The sequence below is a fragment of the Mus caroli genome, chromosome 1 (assembly GCF_900094665.2).
Source record: "Mus caroli chromosome 1, CAROLI_EIJ_v1.1, whole genome shotgun sequence".
Lineage (NCBI taxonomy): Eukaryota > Metazoa > Chordata > Mammalia > Rodentia > Muridae > Mus > Mus caroli.
In genome coordinates this window covers 179899420-179919954 of record NC_034570.1, presented here as the reverse complement: position 1 = coordinate 179919954, position 20535 = coordinate 179899420, and the positions used below count along the sequence as shown (strand labels likewise).

The window sequence follows — 20535 nt, the reverse complement described above, 5'->3', positions numbered from 1 at the left end:
TATAAACCGTGACAAACACTGCCTTTATATTATTTAGCAATATGTTGTAAATAGCATTATGAAACTCTTTTTTTTGTAATAAAGACCCTATGATTTGAATATAGTACAATAACTGAACTGATAAAGTCAATTTTTGAATTTTTTTTTAGCTAGAGGCAATTTCAATTGTGCATTTTTGTTATTGTCTATTGTTCTGAAGACTGCATAATTTATTGGTTTAATTTATCCTAATTTATTTGATGAAGGTGTACAATTTTGTATTACCAAGGATGTACTGTAATATTAATTGATAGGATTAAAAACAGTGAGACTCCCTGTCCATATTCAAAAGAAAACAAAAAGGTGCCGTAGACAATTGATTTTAAAGTAAAAAGTAAAAACAATTTAGTTGGCAGCTACTAAATTTTAAAACAAGGAAAAAAAAAAAACCTAAAGGACAATGTTGTCGTGGGGGGGGGGGCGGCGGGGAGGGTTTCCGTTGTGTGTTTTAAGCTTTTCTATATTCTCCGAACTTTGACCGTTTGCTTTGTACCACTAAAGGGTGCAGTAGTCCAACTGCCTTGTGTGCCTTCCATCTTCTCCTAAACTGAATGTATGTGCAGTATATATGCAAGCTTGTGCAAAATAAAATATACATTACAAGCTCATGCCATTCCATTGGTTTTTTGTTGTTGTTGTTGTTGTTGTTGTTGTTGTTGTTGTTGTTTTCTGAAAACCTGTGGCATTTTGCTCTTGGACCTATAAGGCTTTGATCTATAGGCCTGGAGACCTCTTTTCTGTGTCTGGAGGCTTGCATTCTGTGTAGAGTCTCTCACTCTGATTAACTTTGGTTGACCTTCAGCTTGAGGGAAGAGAAATGTGGTTCTGCTTGAGGAGGTGCATCCTGGGTAAAGCACTTGTGATGTGAGTGTTGGGACCCGGACCGACATAAAGACAGGTTTAGGAGCATGCATCTTTAATCCCAGAACTTTTACAATAAGACAGGAAAGGGTGAAGACAGGAGACCCTGGAAAGCTTGCAAGCCAGCTAGCCTGAGGATGAAGACCAGCTGGACTGGAATACATAGACCAGCTAGCCTGGGGTACATAGACGAGCTAGCCTGGGGTACATAGACCACCTAGTCTTGGGATACACAAAGGCAAAGAAGATTCACTCTCAAACAGGGTAAAAACAAACAAACAAACAAACCAAGGACCTGTACCCAAGGTTGTCCACTGACCTCTATGAGTGTGTGTATCCTCACATGAACACGAACGCAAGATTTTTGAGAGCTGTAGTGCATAGAACCCTTTAAGCTGGCAATTACTACTACCAATTAGAGAAGAGACGTTCTTCAAGGTCACATGATAACAAGTTAGTCTCGAATGGGACTCAAACATGAGTCTGTCAGACCCAGAAGTAGGAGAATGAAGAAGCTCGCTATCTCCCTAAAATGTTCCTCTTGACATCACTGACAACATGTTTCCTAATTCTGTGTGAAGTATGGGCCTCAGAAAACAGTCTCTCTTTATCACTCAAGAATAGTATTATCTACCTGTGTGGCAAGCAACAGAAAGCTGGTCCCCGGTATGCCCTACGGAGAGGGGGGAGAATCTGTAAGAGATGGGATGCACATTAGGACAAACTAGGTCATGCATTGGGCATGGGGAACCTATATCATAGCAAAGATTGATGCAGTTCTTTCAGGACCCTGATGAGTTCCCCCCAAGAACAAGCTGGCTTCAGAGGGGGGAACTCTGGGTCCTGACTGTGTAAGGAGGGCTCTACCTTATGAGGAAGGGCTCTACCTCCTTATCGTGTTCCCGCCGTTTACAATGCAAGCTTTTCCGGAGTGAACTGGTGAATGGAACTACCCGATTTAGTCAAAAGTATGAACCAAATAAACCACCTTTTAACTTAATAAAATGCCTGGACTCTAGGATTCTGCTAGAGCAACTGAAGGTGGCCTAGACCCTTTTTATCACGAGTAAGAATTACCGTAAAGCAAACTAATGAGTGCCACTCACAGCAGCTCTTCCACCATGTCTCTGTTCCCTACTGTGCACTGACGCCCCCCACCCCCACCCCCCCCGACTCTCTTGCTTTCCCTTCAATGGTGAGAACCTCATACACTGGTGCAATTGTACACGGTTACCTGGAGTCGGTGTGATATTGAAGCTTTATCAGATAATTATAGTGGGGTTTTTTTTTCCTATCTTTGGTTCTTTCTTGTCAGCTTAAATTCCAGTTTTCCTAGCTAAAGTGTGCAAAGGGCCAATCCTTCATCTCTCTATGCCAAAATATTTATTCCCAGAGTAGAGCAAAAAGAATCCCCATTCCCCATCCACTCTTCTGGGAAAGTAGAAAGCACACAGTCGTATAGCAAGCTTCCATTTCTGTGCACGGAGCAGACCTGATAGTCCACAGTTGCCTAAGCACTTTAGAGCAGAAAGAATTGCTTTCTGAGAGGAGGGTTAATTAAAACACTGCTTCTGGGACTCAGCATTTGAGAGAACTTACTGCTCCTGCCGAGGACCTGAATTCAGTTCCAAGCACCCATGATGGATGGCTCACAACCCTGTAATTCCAACTCCAAGGAATCCAATTCCCCCCTTGTGGCCTCCGTAGGTACTGCAAGCATGTGGTGCTCATACATGCAGGCACCTGCACATAATTTAAAACAATAAAAATAAATCCAAAAACTTTGAAGATTTTCCTCTGGTGACTAAGTTATCTGCTAATGTTATTCTAAAATCAAGTAGACCACTGTTCTGAACCCTGATATATAAACCCTCCAGACCCAAACCGTGCTCCACACATTGCTTGAGGGATACTAGTACCCACTCCCTCCTGGAACACTCATACTTCACAAGCTAATAGCAAGTATAGTAGTATTCATTTCATCTGTTAAAATAATCAACAACTTACAGGTTTTCCATGCAAGTGTACCCAATTCACATGTGGCCAAGCATACCGATGACTGCTTCTCAGCCATCTCTACACCCAAAACATTATGAGATTCAGTTTTGTGATTATTTTTCTGTAACCTGTTCTCAGGTGTGAACAGGTATGTGTGGTGGTGTGTGGTAATGTCCAAAGGTCAGACACACCTTGCAGCCAGCAACTAAAATTCCACATATATCTGTAGAAAATCTACCAACACACGTCTAAGCCCAGAACAGATACCAGGCAGGAATCAAGAATCACGGGGACATATCAAAGCACACGAGCCTGTGTTTACATGTGGAAACCGATTTTACATAGATATACAACCACATCATATGTGTGAATGTAAGCAGAGAGGGTGGTGACTGAGGGGGAATGTGACCAACAGTAAAACAGAAAGAGGCAAGAGAAAGAAGGGGCAAGGGGCACTGTGGATGATGAATACAGACCAGGAAAAAGGAGTGTTTTGAAGCCTTTGATAATCAAAAGAAAAGATGATTTGTCTTGCATTAAGGTCTACCGACATTTTGTTTCTTTGAGATGGGGTCTCCCTAGGCAGGGAAGTAGCTCAGGTTGGCTCTGGACTCACAATCCTCCTAGCTCAGCCTCCTCCGTGCCTGGGAACCCAGGTGCACTGTGAACAATCACACTAGATGATGTAAAATACAAGGGCAGCCTGTGTATAAGAAATCAGTAAATAGTCTTAGAAAAAGGCTGGTGACTATGACGATTGTGAAGACCACAAAAGAAATAAATGGTGTGGTGCCCCCGTTCATCACCAGGGGTGGAGGTGGGGAATATCCTGGGGTAAACCCAGTGAGTTAATTTTGAGGTGAAAATTGAATCGAATTCAAGGGAAGTCTTGCCTAGGCTACACTCACCCAACTGCAACCATCTAATGTCCCAGAAGAGCTGGGTGAACCTTGTCCAGTCTAGATAGGGCTGTCAAGAGTCCTATGCAGATGGCATGCTACACTACTGGTGCAGAGAAAAATCACTTTTTTTTTTTTTTAAAAAAAAAGTGGTTTTTTTTTCTTGTGAGAAATTATGTTAAAGAGCAAGCAAGGCAAGAGAAGACTCTAAAGGTGGTGGTGGCAGCACTTGACAAGACTGGTCTACATGCAACTGTCTTCCCTTCAATGCCTTGGCCCATTCCTGACTCCCCCTCTTTCCCAGTGATGGGCTGTGTAGTAAAGACAGAGTTAAGAGATCAAGGACTGTGTGCTCCTCTTGGGACCAGGCTACTGATAGAAGAATGGGAGCCACGCATGAGTAAAGGCTTAGTGTCTTCATGTTAGGTCTAAAGTCTCCTGCCTGAGAGGTGGGAGCAAGAGAGGCCTTCCCAACAGACTAAAAGTCTCATCTCTGGGTGGTATTGCTATGGGCTTATTCCCCAGACTCTGCCTCCAGCCTACCACCTCTGGAACAAGTTTCCTGGCTCCGGTTATGGACTCTTCATTCATATAGAAGACCTTTCAGGAGGAGACCCTTTCTCCACTGGTCAGGAACAAATAAAGATTAGCACCAAAGAAGTTGTGTATGTGCACGCATGTGTGATGTGTGCATGAGAGCGTGTGTGTTGGATTCACACACACATGTACAGAGCAGGAAGGACATCAGGTGACCTTCTCTCCCAATTCTTTGCCTTATTCACTGAGTCAGGGTCTCTCACCAGGCTCTTCTCCAGGGTTCTGAAATGGGAACTCATGTCCCATGCTTGTGAAACAAACACTCTTAACTCACTGAGCCGTTTCTCCAGCTCCGGCATTAGGCATTAGAGAGGATCCTAGTCTGAGGAAAGGATTCCCCAGAACTGAAAAGCATTGTAATATTACTCAAGGGACTCCCAGGTCAAAACCTTTTTTAACAAAAGCATTTTCGTTATCACCCTGAGGAACTTAAAATGACCTCTGGTAAAGTACTTCTCTACTTAAAAGAATGACCTCCTGGGTAGAATATAAGATCTCTGTTAAAAATGTGTGTTGCAGGGGTGAGGCGGAGGGTTCTGACAAGATGGCTCAAAGGGTAAGGTGCCTGCTGCCAACCATGAGGACCCAGGTTCCAACTCTAAAACCCACACGGTGGAAGGACAAACCTAACCCCCACAGGCAGCCCACTGACCTGCACATATACATCATGACATACATAACCAGCACACAATGATAAATAAATAAGTAATAAAGTAAATGTTTAGTGTGTACTTGAAATAGAATAACTAGGTTGTGTGTTATTTATAAAGCAGAATTTGTGTACTAAGCAATGGTGGCTCAGGACTCACTGCGCTCCATGAGGCATCTTTCGTGATGTGTGTGAAAATGAAAGTGCACAATACCACGTGGGTTCTATCAAAAAGATGACATCATAGAAGCAGCGCGAGCGCGGCACAGAGAGATGACGTCATAGAAACAGCGTGAGCCCGGTGCAGAGAGATGACATCATAGAAACAGCGTGAGCCCGGCACAGAAGTCGTGCAGACCACAGTTAGTGCTCCTTCTTTCCCAGTCCGTAGATTTCGTCATCTTGCAAAGGTGTGTGAGGTTGTAACTAAGAACTACGCCTGAACGCACCCTAACTTCCAGGAGACTCTGAGGAACACAGAGGACCCAGGGATCCACATATTTCTGGAGCGCAAAACTGTAGCTGCCTGGCCACGCCCTGCGTGGGTCAGCCCTGGTGTGGGACAATTTAGAGAGACCAAGGTCCCATCATACATTGAAACAGAATGTGTGGGTGCCGTACTCTGGTAGAGGGGAGGGCAGTGTTTGCCAAGCCCCCTGCGAGGCTGCCCAGGTGCACTGAGAGGGCTCAGGAGACCTTTGGCAGCTACCCTGGAAAAAATGCCTGCGTCTCTGCAAATAAATGCTGCGGGTGTAGAAAGACTGGGTTTTGCCTAGTGTTTGTGCAAACAACACCCAGTGCTTTACAGGTGTTGGAAACTGCTCCGTGAGTGAGGCCCCAGGTCCCAGCAACCAGAGTAACTGGTGTCCTTGTTGTGACTTTTGACTGATTGGGATACAATTGCCCCAAACCAATATTCTTACTTTCGATTATTCACAATTAGAAAGTCTTTGGTAATCGAAAAAAATAAAAAATAAAAGCTCCCTCCATCCTTCCTGGCTCAGCAAGTGAGTGACAGGGTGACTGAACCAAAGCCTTAAAGCCTGGGTCTCTAAGAGTAGTGTGTGTGTGTGTGTGTGTGTGTGTGTGTGTGTGTGTGTGTGTGGTGTGAAAGAGAGGGAGGAAGNGGAGGGAGGGAGGGAGGGAGGGAGGGGAGGAACAGTTACCCAAACACAGGAAACCCAGGAGAAACGCATGGGCTATCTATCACTTGGATGCTTCTCCCCTCCACTCAGTATTCAGCACTCCAGATCATCACAGATGCATGTGCGAGGAGTCCTTGTCAGGTAGGTGAATTTCTAAGCAAAAGAGAGAGAAATTGTAATATACCTAAAAGTAAGAAACACACATACACGAAACATTAATAGATACAAGAGCCATAGAACAAATGATCAAAGATATCCAAGAAACAAAACAAAAACAAATATCTACTCATATTCTCCCACAGCAGCTGGTCTCAATAGATTTATGGTTAAAATTAGCCAAGTATTCAAAATAACTCATATTACATTGTTTATATATTATAGGCAAAAATTTATATAAGGCACTGTATGTTCATAAACATACGGGGGGGGGGGACAAACAAGCAGAGCCACTGCAACATGTCTAAACTAAGCAGTGTGCCATAGTCACATGCTGTTCACCAAAGGCCTGGATGTGTTCCCAGCAGAGAACACATGAAGACATGCCCGTGGAGGTCAGTGTTTGTGGGAGCCACCGGCTCATGAAAGAACGTGGGAAGGCATGACAGTGGAGGTCAGAGTGTCTTATGGGAACCACTGGCTCATGTAGGAACACGGGAAAACATGAAAGTGGAGATCAGTGTCTTGTGGGAACCGCCAGCTCATGCAAGAACATGGGAAGACATGTCACAGGAGATCAGAGTGTCTTGTGGGAGCCGCTGACTCACTCAAGTGCCACAGGCTGCCACCTCCTCATGTCACAAAGCAGACGCATCAGTTTGCTGCATTGCCCAACCCTGAGGCCACCTCTTGCTTCTGTCTTCTTGGAACTCGAAGGCTTTGGACAAAGCCAGGTTCAACTGGAACAAATTCCAGCCTTTCCTTCAATTACTAACCAAAGAAGACACGAGAAATCTGGGGGCTGGGGGTCAGTTTGGCTGGCAGAGGACAGCTCAGGGTTTTGTTTGGTTTGAGTTTTTTGTCCAAAGCCCTGGGTTCAGACACAGTATTGTATATGTGTCTCACCAGTACTTGGGATGTGGAGGTGGGAGAATCAGGAATATAAAGATAACCTGGGCTATGTGAGAGCCTGTATCAAAAAAAATCAAGAAATCTAGAATAGTATGTCAATTAAAAACAAATTCTCCATTCTATACCAAAGCAACCCTGGTATTTCATTTTCTGAAATGACTTCTAATTACAGCTTAATTTATTTTATGCCTTGTGAGGAAAGAGTAAGAGGCTAGGCTGTGGAGAAATCTGACCCAAATAACACTGTCTCCAGGAAATGTGATGTGCTTAAAGAGTTCCCACCATATGGTCTAACACTGTGGCAAAAGGAACATATGAAGTGCTCGTTTTAGTTTATTTTTGAGACAGAGTCTCATATACCCCAGGCTGGCTTCGAACTTATTAAACAGCTGAGACTGACCACAAACTTGGATTGCCTTGCCTCTAGCTCCTAAATGCTAGGATGGAAGATATGTATCACCACACCTGGTTCATGTCTATCATTGACTGATTAAAAAAAGTGTGTGTGTGTGTGTGTGTGTGTGTGTGTGTGTGTGTACGTATTTGTGTTTGTGTATTTGTGTGTGTGTGCATGCATGTGCGTGTCCTTGTGAGGGTGAGAGTGGAGAACATGCATTTGGCAGTTCTAGCTTTCCACCTTTACTTAGGTTTCAGGGACCAAACCCATGATTTCAGGTTTGTACTATAAGCCTCTTTTCCTGCTACAGCATATTGCCAGGCATGTCTTTGAGTTTATAACTTTAGTACCTTTCTCATTAGTGAGATGAGTTCTCACTATTGTACCTCAGTATAGCCTAGAATTTGTTATGCTCCTGCTTCAGGCTCTTGAATGCTGGGATGGCAGTTGTGTGCCTCCAGACCACACAAAATGGTGTAGAATGACACACAGCTCAGCGGTGCCACCTTCTCCTCAGGCCCTCTATTGTAGGCATACATTTTTCTACAACCTACTTTTAACTCTCCTCTAACCCACCACCCAGAAGAGGTGGTAGAAGAGAAAAGTTATTAGGATATGGGGGAAGTGGACCTGTTCAGAAGTAGTTCTTTGGGGGGCAAGCTCAATCTTCTTTGACAGCAGTTCAGTCCTGTAGCAAACACCAAATATGACTCAGCAGCTGCAGACCAGTCCTCTAGGCAGACAAACAGCATACAAGAACCAGCAGCTACGTCCAGCCTTTTCGACACCAGGCACAACACCAGGCAGCTGTAGTTCAGTTCTGAAGGAACAGTTAGACTCTCACCAATGGCCTCAGGTGAAGCCACTGAAGCAGCAAGCTGCCACAGGAACCTCACAGGCAGTTCTTGGGCAAGTTCTCTCAAAGGCAGTGTTATCGCAAGTTGAGCTCAGCAACATGAACCAGTGTAAGGCGAACCAATACATGTGTGTCGTTAGTAAACAGTATCGAGGAAGAGCAAACCAAACCAATGCTCTGTGCTCATCTCCCACTGTCTGTGGGGTCATAGTTATACTTCATCAAGTGTCTGCTTTAGCAATACATCCTTTCACCTGTGTGCTCCTTACAAAACATCATTTGGCATAACTGACTTTCCAGAGAAACCAGGAGTTTCCACTTCACTCTGTCCTCTAATTTGGACTTGAGAAGTGAAAGAAATCCCACAGTCTTGAAACCCACATGAGTCAACAGTAGTAAAAAGACCTGTGGGGAGACTTTCCCCTGTTGGCATTGATGAATAGTTTTAAAAGGATGCTGTAACAGCTTGGCAGAAAATGGATGAAATGTCTCTATCCAACTGTTCTACAGGAAGCAGACTGAGCTAGAAACAGTGCTTACAGAAGAGCTCCATGCACATCAGATGCATGAGACTCATGTCTGCCGGTGCTTCATCTAGCTCTCAATCACCTGCACAGATTTGCACGTGAGTAGTTAGGCATGGCAGACCTGTACCCTCAGTTCTGCTAAACTGTTACTTCTTTTCTCCCTATGGTTCAACTGAATCTCTGGCTTCTTTTGGGGTTTGTGTGTGCACACTGTGTGTGTGTGTGTGTGTGTGTGTGTGTGTGTGTGTGTGTGTGTTGGGAGGTGGCACAGTTATACATGAACTTATATGTAGAAACCAGAAGACAGTCACAGTTGTTATCCTCAGAAATACCAAGACTTCCTTTGAGACAGTGTCTCTCATTGGGTCATATAATCAGTTAAATGCTGGCCAGTGAGTGCCAGGGATCCCCCTGCCTCTGATTTCCCAATGAGATTATCAAAATCTGTAACCATATCTGGGGTTCTTGGGATCAAACTTGGGTCCTCTTACCAACTATATCTCCCTAGCTTCTGACCTGAGACTTTCAAGTCCCACTTGGGTCCTTGTTCTCTCCCTGTGGTAAAGAATGTCACATTCCCTGGTAATGTGAACCCAGAACCCCTTTCTCCCACCACGCTGTGGCTGATGCCCCTGGCACTTGGTTTATGTATCCATCTGGGGACTTTATTAATTTATGTTATGTTTATGAGTTGTGTTTAGCATTTTGCCAGCAAGCAAATATGCCACGTCCTTGCATATACAATGGTAAAATCACAGAGGCATAGGTAGACATGAGCTACTTGCTGAGAGGAGCAGGTTCCTACCTAGGATGGAGCCATTTGTCAGTATGTGCAGTGTGCTGTCTGCATTAACCAGTCCATGTCAGAGGTCTGCAGTTCCACTCTCAGGGGGAAGGCACCCACATGGTACCTGTCCTATGGACTGTAAGCTTAGACCTGCAGCGGAAGCCTAGCCACTGATTCTAGTCTTCCTGAGTCATTGTTTGTCCCTTCATAAAATACCATGTAGTCCTTGAGCTGAGGAATGAGTAAAATGTGCAGTGGGATGTACCTGAGGTAGGCTGTGCTCAAACGATAGTTAAAGGAAAGGAAGTCAGAGAAGGAAGTCACGGATCACAGTGAGGAACAGAAGGCATGCTGACCCCAGATCGAGTCATGTGCCTCAGTGCCACCCTGAGGCCTTTTTTTTCTTTTCTGTCCTCAATTTAACAGCCCAAAGGTGCTTCCGTGGAGGTCCTGGTCAGGACACAAGCAGCAGACACAGAATGAGTAGGTACCCTATCCTCTCACAGTACGAGCGTCCAGATATGTCAGAGTGGAAGGGACCATCACACATGTGCATACATGTGTACATACTCACACATATGCATGGACACATACAAACATAATACATATCTACAGGATCATATACACATACCTAGAGACACAAACATACACATTCATATACACATATATGAATAGACATATACACATTAACACACAGGCATATATATATATATATATATATATATATACACAGACACACTTATATACACATTCATTCATACACACTGACACATATATACATCAACACACAAAGATACACATACATACACACATTTACATATACACAGTTACACATAAACATACTTATGTACACACATACATACATATACACACAGACACATATGTGCTTACACACATACATATACACATTCAAATACACATACACATGTATACATATATACACATACATATGCTTGTACACACATGTGCACACACATACACATATGTACACATACACACACATATGCATGTACACACACACTCTGCTGCTTTTAGGTTTTTGTTTTGGCCTGTAGAATAATGGATTTCAAGCATAGATAAGGGAGACATGTTATACATGAGGGAAGTTTACTTAGATTAGACCAGAGTTCAAGGGTAAGTGATCAGAAAAGAAACAAACTTACAAAATAGATGGTGCAATGCGTGGGGGTGTAGTTCTGTAGGTGAACACTTACTTATCATGCACAAGACTGGGCCCTATCCCCAGAACAGGAAAACAATATATATATAAATATAGATAGAGATAGATACACACACACATACACAATATATACACTATATATACACTATATATACACTATATATACACTATATATACACTATATATACACTATATATGAATATATACATATATATGTATATGCATATATATGTGATAATACATAAATTTTCCTCGAATTTTGGTAGATAGCCAAACAGCAGACCAGGGAATGATGAAGAAGAAGAAGACAGTGTGCAGTTAGACTGTCCTATGAGCTTAACGAAACTAAATGCTTCCCCATCTGAGACTCCATGACTGGAAGACAGGAAATCTGGCCGCCCACACTCCCCACCTTCCCTGACCTCTCACCCCAAAGCCTCAGGAAAGGGAAATCGATGAGGCCCCAAAGAGAGGAGCAGGAACCCAGAGCTGGGGCTGGAATTTGACCCACACGGACTGTTTGCCGATCCACTCTGTGAGCTCGTCCTTATCTCGCGAGAAGACTGGGGAGCTCGGGCTAAAGCAGAACCCCACTTCATTCAATGAAAACTTGCCCACCACTTTTGTCCTGACCTCGAACCCAGCCTCACTGAGAACATGTAACACCGAAGACACTTTCTAAAGCGTCAACAGATGGAAAGTCAAACTTTACCCCCAAGTATCTTCCATTTCCCTCTGTGGCTCTGTGGCCTCTACCCCTCCCCACCTTCTGCAAATATTGACTGAGTTCAAGGGCAGTGGTCTAATGTCTAACTTCAGAGTCAGCACGCACTGAAATACTTAAGATGGTGCAATCCCTGCTAATGAAGAACACACTGAACCCAAGGTCATTTACAGGCAATTCCTGTCCCCTGACCCACTTGATATTTGTTTTATCAAGTCAGGGGCTATTCTTGTCATCATTGTTAATCTTCCTCTCAGCAGATCTGTGTTGGCCGAGGGCATGCACTTGAGGTATGTTAGAAGAATGGAGGGCTGTATTGTGGGAAAGAATTTTTGCTAATTCTGTCTGCCTACAGTTTCCTCAACCCTGTTCATATGATCTTAACTCATTAAGCAAAACTGGAAGAGTCTGGAAAGTGTGCTGACCTGGGTCCAGGATGTAGATTTGGGGTTTGAGAGCACAAGACAACAGTATTGTCTGTTGACCAGGGCTCCTCTTTCTCTTGGGAGCAACCTGACACATTCATGGGGTAAAATCTTGATGGAATATTTTTTTTTTTTTGCCTATATGGATTCCATGGCTGTGTGGCTCATTCAGCTCATGGAGGCTCATTTTGTGGCCTCCGTGTGATATAGTTCTTGTCTGCAGGATTCCTGGGAGACCTAACATCTCTGAGAGCTTGAGCTGGGAGTCAAAATGAGGTGTCACTGTTGACCCATCCATGGACTTTGTAGTGAGTAGCTATGGATCAAACTCCAGCCTCCTTGAACCACTGTAACTTTGTATGTGGAAATAATCATAGCAATGTTCTTCTTGCAAGATTGTTAGGGAGATTAAACATGGCATTGTATCTGAAAGCATTCGGCACACTGCCTGCTGCGTCAAATGGGATTACTACCTTTTAACCTCCTTCCTTCCGCTCAGCCACTCCAGCTGCTGGCATATCCTCTTTCTCGGCTGCATACATTTGACACAGTGGAACCAAGCCAGTCACACTGGAGGGGCTGTCATCCCCATAAGGATGAGTCAAGGCAAGCCTCAGCAGTACCCAGCACAGCAGCACTGAACCCTAGAGCCCACACACTGGAAAGAATAGAAATTTACAAACCAATTTGAGGTCATTCATGTAGTGCTTCTGAGAGGGAGAGAGAGAGAGAGAGAGAGAGAGAGAGAGAGAGAGAGAGAGAGAGAGAGAAGAAGAAGAAGAAGAAGGAGGAGGAGGAGGAGGAGGAGAAGGAGGAGGAGGAAGAGGAGGAGGAGGGAGAGGAAGAGGAGGAGGAGGGACAGGAGGGAGGAGGGGAGAGGGAGAGACATGGAGGGAAGGAGGGAAAGAGAGACATGGAGGGAGGGAGGAAGGGAGGAAGAGGAAGAGAGGAAGAAAGAGGGAGGCACAAACAGGAGAAAGATAAGAGAGAGGGGCCCAAAATCAAGAAATCTCTGTGAAGAGACCTTGTTTGATGAGGCGTTTTTTAAAATCTGATAATCATAGCAACCACTATAAACTTCTTCTGAATATAAATTTATAACCAAGCTTTCCAACAGACAAACAGATCTAAATAGGTTAACAAAGGAGAGGAGGGGGCTGAAGAGATGGCTCAGTGTTAAGAGCACCAACTGCTCTTCCAGAGGTCCTGAGTTCAACTCCCAGCAACCACATGTAATGGCTCACGGCCATCTGTAATGGGATCTGATGCCTTCCTCTGGTGTGTCTGAAGAAAGCAATGGTGTACTCATATACATTAAAGAAAGAAAGAAAGAAAGAAAGAAAGAAAGAAAGAAAGAAAGAAAGAAAGAAAGAAAGAAAGAAAGAAAGAAAGACAAAAACAAAGGAGAGGAGATATTGCTTTAGAATCACAGCCATGCTGGTATGGTCTCCTGGGAGTTACACCTCCAATATCCCTTGGTGAATTCTGGTGGATTTCAGCCACATCCTCTCTGGAGCATCATGACAACGTTGGGCTGGACCCCACCACGCTGTATCCTCTGCTTGAATGTGCTCAGCTCTCAAAGGTGCCTCCAAACAACTTGCTCCCTGACCTCAGACAAAATGGTTGTGTACGACATTGTATTAGTTACTTCTCTGTGGCTGTGACAAAATATTGTCCCCAAGGCAACTGATCAAAGAAATGGTTCATGTGGCCTTACAATTCTAGGAGAATAAGAGTTCATCACCATCACAGTGGGGAAACGGCAGGCATGGCAGCCGGAACAACTAAGAGCTCACATCTTCAATTCCATTTGCAAGGAGCAGACATAGTGCACTGGGAATGGTGTGAAACCTCAAAGGCTGCACCAACATATTTCCTCCACCAAGACCACACCCCCAAAACCCTACCCAAATAGCCCCATCTGTAGGGGGACCAAGTGTTCAAAAGTTCAAGACTATAGGAGACATTTCTCACGCAAACTATCACAAGTATAGATGGTCCAAGACAATGTTTAAAGATACTGACGGCAGTGGGTACCCTATACCCCATGCAGGAACGCTCCAATGCTCCATCTTGGGAAAACAAGGATAAACAATACAACATTGAGAATGTATAGATGCTTGTCGCGGGAAAATGAATGCATCAAACTTGTAGAGAAATGACATGTTTATATTTTCTGAATCTGGCTTCTAGTCTTCCACCCTTGGTGCTTTCCAGTACCACCACAGTGAGAACACGGGGAGAAATGAGAAAGGACTCTATGATGTAATAAATCTTCAGGTATTTAATGTATAGTTTTCCTACGTGCTAGCAATGAACAACTGGGACATGGGGTAGAAATGAAATAGGAACCAGGCATTATATACATTAGGACGGAAGCTCTAAACCCCTGTTGTAAAGATACAAGGAAGCATCTAGAGACGTGGGCAAGATTGATAACAACACTGACCCCCGCGCGTTACATTCTTTCAATGGCCAAATTGTCTAAGTTACTTTAAAGTAAACTATTTCTTTGGTTTCCTCACAACTGTCATAGGTGGTTAAAATTACACTCTCATTTTCTTTTAAAAAAAAAGGAGGTCACATCAAGGTCACATCAAGGCAAGGTAACTTTGAGTGGGGAAGACCCAAAATGATTAGTCTTTCTAGCTTCTCTAATTTATTCGATTGTATTACCTTGAAAATTAATGCAACAAATTTGCTGTATAAATTAATGCAACCTCAATCAAATTTCAGAGAGTGGTTCATGGAAGTCCACAAATCACTTTAAAGTTTACCAAGAAGAGAAAATGTCGTTCATGGAAAGCCAAGGCAATATTGGAGGGGGTGCATCAGCTAATGACCTATTAGAATTAAACCACTACAGTTTATTGAAAATACTGCCATTTAAGTTCAGTATGGTTGTCTGATGCTCAAAATCTCATGACAGAGGCTGGAACAAACAGGACACTTGATAAATGTACATTTTGATCTCTTTTCCCTACCATTTGCGCCTAAGTAGCTACAAAATATATAAAGGGGCAGTAATTGTTAATATAAAAGCTAAGAAAAACATTTTAGAAGCAGTCTTGAAACCCCAGGAAAGGCACAGATGAACAAAGAAACATAACTAGTGTTAAAGACCGCGTTCAGGTCAGGGAACGAAGATGAACCACTTAACAAAGAACACAAGGCAAATCTGCTAATGAGACAGAGAAGATTGCTAAGCTAAGTGCTCCATGCTTAGCCTTAGGGCTTTGTAGCCTCAGACAAAAGGACTGAGTCTGTGGTTAGCCCAGGCTACACAGTGGGACCCTCAAAGAACAAACACAATAACAATAAGGAAAATCAATTAAAAACTCAGACCCCCACTGCATGACATATATAAAACTATATTCTTGATAAACGGTTAGAATGTACACACACCCACATGATTGAGATGATTGAGCACACACACACACACACACACACACACAAAACCCTAGAAAACTGATTTAATAGGTAGTCTGGAAAACATTCTAAACATGACAAACTCCAGAAGCCATAAACAGTAGTACTGTGAAAGGCTGTTGCTGCCTCGGTTACTTTCTTCATGCTGTGGCAAAAAACAACTGAAGAAAGGATGATGCGAGGGTACCTACTGTCCATCATGGTGGGGGAGGGGAAGGATGGTGTGAGGGTACCTACTGTCCATCATGGTGAAGGAGGGGTGACCATGGAGGTGACCATACCTGTGACTCTGGAGTGTGAGGCAACTGGTCATACTGCATGGTCCAGAAGTAGACAGGTGAATAGGAGTCAGCCCCCGATTCTCCCATTTTCATGCACTTCAGGACCCCTGTCTGTGGGATCATTCCATGGCTCTTCCCTCCTCAGCTCCCCCTCTGGAAAAGTCTTCCCAGACATGCTAGGAAGTATGTCTCCCAGGTGCTTCTAAGTCTAGTCAAGTTGAGGATGAAGATGGGCCATCAAAGTTACACACACACAAAAATGTTATATCTCAGTGTCTTAGTCAGGATTCTATTTCTGTGAAGAGACACCATGACCAAAGCAGCTTTTTAAAAAAAGATTTATTTATTATATGTAAATACACTGTAGCTGTCTTCAGACAACACTCCAGAAGAAGGAGTCAGATCTCATTATGGATGGTTGTGAGCCACCATGTGGTTGCTGGGATTTGAACTCAGGACCTTCGGAAGAGCAATCAGTGCTCTTAACCACTGAACCATTTCTCCAGCCCCAAAGCAGCTTTTATAAAAAAAAACATTTAACTGGGGCTGGCTTAGAGTTCCAGAGGTTCAGTCCATTGTCATCATGGCAGCATCCAGGCAGACATGGTGCTGGGGGAAAACCTGAGAGATCTACATCTTGATCTGAGGGTAGCCAGGAGGAGACTGTGTGCCACACTAGGCATAACCTGAGCATATGAGAGACTTTAAAGCCCACCCCCACAGTGACACACTTCCTCTAACAAGGCCACACCTCCTAACAACACCACTCCCTATGACAAAGCAATCATATACATGAGTCTATGGGGTGATTCCTATTCAAACCACCACATTCAACAAAAGCAATGGAAGTGTGGGGCAATCAGAGAGGGTCAGCAGGAAGAAAGCAAATTTTACATGCATGCAGTATATTAATCTCATATAAAGCCATCTGTAAGTTAATCAAAGTAGGATCTCATGATGGTTAAATGTCAAAAGGTATGAATGGCCAAAGCACCAGAGAAGAAAAGAAAATGGCCGAAGCACACTTGGAAGTATGATTGTCTTCACTGACAAGCAGCGAAGCACAAATTGTAGCACAATGTAGTTTTTGGCCAATGAGATTGGAGAAGTAGAAAACATTGTTATCCAGATTTGAGAAAGGCATGGGAAAATGGCTACTGTAGCTAGACTGCAGATAATTTTCTCTCTCTCTCTCCTCTCTCTCTCTCTCTCTCTCTCTCTCTCTCTCTCTCTCTCTCTCTCTCCCTTTGGGTTTCTTGTTTTTTTTCAAGACAGGGTTTCTCTGTGTAGCCCTGGTTGTTGTGGAACTCACTCTGTAGACCAGGCTGGCCTTGAACTCAGAAATTCGCCTGCTTCTGCCTCCCAAGTGCTAGGATTAAAGGCGTGCGCCACCACGCCAGGCTAAACAGGTACTAAGTTTCCTTCCTTCCTTCCTTCCTTCCTTCCTTCCTTCCTTCCTTCTTTCTTTCTTTCTTTCTTTCTTTCTTTCTTTCTTTCTTTCTTTCTTTCTTTCTTTCTTTCCTTCTTCCCTTCCTTCCTTCCTTCCTTCCTTCCTTCCTTCCTTCCTTCCTTCTCTCTCTCTCTCTCTCTCTCTTTCCTTCCTTCTTTCTTTCTTTCTTTTAGTTAGTTAGTTACTTAGTTAGTTAGTTAGTTAGTTAGTTAGTTTTTCGAGACAGGGTCTGTATAGCCCTGGCTGTCCTGGAACTCACTTTGTAGACCAGGCTGGCCTTGAACTCAGAAATCGGCCTGCCTCTGCCTCCCGAGTGCTGGATTAAAGGCGTGCGCCACCATGCCCAGCTAGTTCTCTTTTTCTTAATGGGAACAAATCCACCATGCTAAATTTTTATGTGATAGTATAATTCTATGCCTGATGAATGGAAACATTCAGAAAAAATGTACAAAATATTCAAGAATCATCATTAAAGCATTGTTTTCAAATCCAAAAATAAGGTCCACCAACAGACAAATGCTCAAATATATTGTTTTGCTCCCTTGTTTGGAATATCAGCAGATGGCATTTACAATGAACCAGGTTCATATAATAATGAATAAAGATCACCAAAGCACATTATTAACTGAAAAAAATTATCTGGTAGCAGAATGATGTAGTAATATTTTGTTGATCTCTGAATTTATTCTTCCCTGTATCAACAGGGATTCATGTCATGATTGTGCATAGAGCATGAAACAAATGGTGTGTCATACGATCCATGCTGATGAGATCTGATAAGACAGTCATCACGTGGACATCCTCATTCTATTTCCTCATAGAACTGACTAAATTGTTTGTTTACCTGATGTCTCCTTGTGTACTTGTGTAGGTGAGGGCAAAGGAGAGGCAGAGGCTGAAGAGAAGAACTTTGTCCTCGCCCTGTAGGGGCAGCCTGGTCTGTCCATTCTGGAATTTAGCTCACTCATTCCAATTTTCCATGCCATTATCCATCAAATCCATACGGGTTATCAGCACTATATTATCCATCAGCACCCACACAGGTATCAGCACTGTCCCTGAGAAGAATAGGATAAGAAGTTTTGTGCCTAAGGAAGAGTGGTGCAAAGTAGATCAACTCAATGTCCTGACTAAGACAGCATGGAGATGGTAGAAAGAGATGACTCATCTGTGTGGTCAAGTGGATGAAGTGCCCAGCAGTGCAAGCTGGGGCACCAAGCTCTGTGGTAAAAGGTGTGCCTCAGAAGAGTCGCCTGCCTTTTGCATCCTCCCACATCATTAACAGGAATCACCATGAACAGAATTGATTAGAGATCCAAAGCTTACCCTATCTTCACAAATCCCATAAACCCTGGGGTTCCTAACCACCCCAGAAGAGAAGAGAGTCCCTTCTGTCACCCTCTATAACAGGGACTACCTATCTGGTTGCATAGCAACCAGAATATATTGGAACATCTGTACAGAAGACAGGCAGATCAGAAAGACAGGTGGCAGATCAGTAGAGCTGTCACATTTGCATGCATTTGCTTACTTAATTTATATGCACTTAGCCCATCTCAGGGGCCCAGTGTTCAACTGAGTTCAGAAGAAACCAGGATCTGAACCCAGACTATGTGCATAGTCTACAAGAGTGTGAATCTGCTCAAGGGGGCTCCATGGTGTCTTCTCAACTGTTTCCCAAACAAAAACTAAGCTTGCTGTGGGTTCTTACCCAGAGTGATGGGGCAAGCATGCCTCTCCTCACCCAGAATGTGAGGTGTTGCATCCAGGACACCTGGAAAGCACAAGTTCCCCCAGACTGTATGTAGTGGCCTCAGCAGAATCTTGAACAAATTTCTGTCTGGGAATTAGTCACACAACTCTCAAACAGCAGCTAAGAACTGTTTGAAGAGTGTCACTTCATCTGGGGACAGGGAGTGGCTGTGGCCCAGAGTCAGAGAAGCTACAGGACACTCTTGTCATCTGTCCCTTCAGACAGCATTTGTTCTAATCTTGGAAATAGTGACGATGAAGACGATGATGGTAACAGCCATACTTCTTACCCTCAGGAAGGCTCAACTCTTGTGGGAAAAGATTATTCATCAAAATTAATGAATTGCACATTCCAAAGCATCTGTCATTGGGCACAGGGCTGAGACTCAGGAAGGAAAGACTAGAGGGAACAGGAGGCCCTGAGCACACAAAACTAGGCAAGGACCTGGGGAAGTGACCAACACTGGCTTCTAAAGAATGAACAGTGTCCTGTGGACAGAACGGGGAAACATCTAGACTGGTGAGAAGGTCTCTGGATCCAATGGAATTACAGAGGTTTAGAGGACTGAAAGAGGACTCTCCAGATATGAGCCAAAGGTAGGGCAGTTTCAGGAGTGGGTAGGGTGATTAGGATGACAGCTAAAAGTGGGTAACATTCCAGGGTAAAAGAAGAGAGATGTATAAACCCACATCTGCAATATGCATCATCCCAGGTGATGACATCTTTTCCCTAAGATGACATGTGTCATCATGCACACATCTGCTGGCCCAAGTGGAGAGCCCAGAAGCCTCTCTGCTCTCTCTACCTCACAGCTCATGAGAACTCACTGGCTTTTAATTAACCTTCCCTCTTCACACCAAGTACAGCCCTTTCTCCACACTAGCTACTGTTGCCATTCCCTCTCCCCAGCACATCTATAGCAGCAACAAATACACTGTATCTATCTCTTCTTATCCCACCGCAATAGGGCTCCATGCTCCTGAACTGTATCCATAGCAATCATTCTAAAGTATTAATCTAAAACATTGATGCATTTATTCACAACATGGTCTTTTATCATTGTTCCAGAATGAAGTCCACAGGCTTTGGGAGGGCTCTAGTAGCCCTAATGATCTGTTGCCAGCTGCTCTCCTCCTGTCCTAGGAGCTGTTCCTGCTGGCCTCAGGGACATCCTCCATGTGCTGCTTAAGTAATTGATCTTTCTGGATCACATCTTTGAGCATGTGTATGTCCAGATTATGGCTATTCTGAGGTTCCCTTTCATTACAGTGCTACAACTAAGTCTCTTGGATGATAGATGGGACCCCACCCCGCCTCCAGCCTCATTTCTCACCCTTCTATTCTCTGTGCAGCATTTATACAGCACTGGGGTGCTAGGGATTCCCACTGCATCCTGTGGTTTGATGCCGTGGGACATTTGTATGCAATAACCTCTGCTTCTGGGTGTCTTTCTTTCTCTATTTGCTG

At 43.8% G+C, this 20535-nt stretch overlaps 1 pseudogene; it reads right to left on the bottom strand.

The window, feature by feature from the left end:
• Positions 1-837: 837 nt before the first annotated feature.
• Positions 838-19348, bottom strand: LOC110296604 (annotated as a pseudogene).
• Positions 19349-20535: the final 1187 nt, after the last annotated feature.